The sequence below is a fragment of the Otolemur garnettii genome, unplaced genomic scaffold, assembly GCF_000181295.1.
Source record: "Otolemur garnettii isolate 467f Iridium unplaced genomic scaffold, OtoGar3 scaffold00089, whole genome shotgun sequence".
In the NCBI taxonomy this organism is placed as follows: domain Eukaryota; kingdom Metazoa; phylum Chordata; class Mammalia; order Primates; family Galagidae; genus Otolemur; species Otolemur garnettii.
Window position 1 is genome coordinate 2,935,053 of NW_003852484.1, and position 1,522 is coordinate 2,936,574.

Genomic DNA, 1,522 nt, shown 5'->3' on the forward strand with positions numbered 1-1,522 from the left:
TATATATATAAAGACATGCCATGGAAACACAACCAAAAGAAAGCTGGTGTAACTAATAGGTTTTAAGAAAAAAAAGTATCACCAGAAATAAAGAATACTTCATAAAGATGAAAGGTTGAATTCACTGGGAAGATATAACAAGTCTAGATTTATGTGCACTTAATCACATCATCTTAAAATACATAAAACAACCATTGACAGAAATAAAAGGTAGAAATAGACAAATTCATAACAATTGCGCAGAATTATTGGTAGAACGAGAAGAAAAAAAATGAGTAAAGATATAGAAGGTGTGAGCAATAAAATAAACAGAACTGATCTAATTGACACATAATAAAACACCATAACTAAGAATTATAGCATACAATTGATCAAACAGTGAGTCAACAAATTAAAAAATACAGACATTGAGTATATCCTATGACCATAATTATGTAATTTAGTTAGAAATTAACAACAACAAAAAACTAGGGAATCTTCAACAGTATATATGTTAAGAAATACTCTTCTAAATAACCTATAGTTCAAAGAAGAAATCAATATGGAAACTAGAAAATATTTAAAATTGAATAATGATGAAAATGCTACTCAGTAAAATTCACAGAATGAAGTTAAAGCTATGTTTAAAAAGAAATGCATAGCCTTAAAGCATATTAGAAAAGAAAAGCTAAAAATCAAAGTCATACTAAGGAGTTTGAAAAAGTAACCCCCTCCAAGAGACAGAAGAATAGAAAAAGAAAGGTGAACTCAGAATCAATAAAATGTAAAAGAAACACTCAATAAATAGCCACTGGCGAAACTGTTCAAGAAAAAAAATAAGAGAGATGATACAGATCATATCTGGAATGATTTAACCTGGAGACACAATAAAATCATAAGTGAAAAATACTATGCATCACTTGCTGCCAATAAATTTGAAAACTGAGATTAAACAGACAAATTCTAGAAAGGTATAAATTACCAAAATTGATACAAGAACAAATAGAAAATGTGGATAATTTTATAAATAGTAAAAGGAGCAAATCTTTATTTAAAAATCTTTTCACAAAGAAAATTATATGGTTTTATCAGTGAATCCTATCAAATATTTGGGGAAAACCAAAAGGTAATTCACCAGTCTTACACAACTCTTCCAAGAACAGAAAAAGGGAATATTTCCTAGGTTGTTTTTTCAGATCAGTATAAAACTTTGTTACCAAAATTGATACAAAAATTGACATGGATAGGACAAGGAAGAAATATAGTCTAATCTTATTCGTGAACTTTATTGCAAAAAATATGAGCAAACTGAATTCAGTGATATATAAAAAGTGTAATATGTCACTGACAAAATTGGATTTAGTCCAGAAATGCAATGTGATTTAACATTTAATAATCAATAAATGTAATTTACCAGAAAACCATATGAGCATCTCAATGTGAAATTTTAGTGAATGTATTTTCTCCATCTATTTGTCATTAGTCACAATTAATATGACTATACAGATGCCAAAATATTTATTGGTAAATAAAATACATAAAT

At 27.5% G+C, this 1,522-nt stretch overlaps 1 protein-coding gene across 1 annotated transcript in view; it reads right to left on the minus strand.

Annotated features, from left to right (window-relative positions):
• DIRC2 (disrupted in renal carcinoma 2) overlaps positions 1-1,522 on the minus strand; it is a 90,073-nt gene that overhangs the window by 34,793 nt on the left and 53,758 nt on the right. The window lies entirely within an intron of this gene.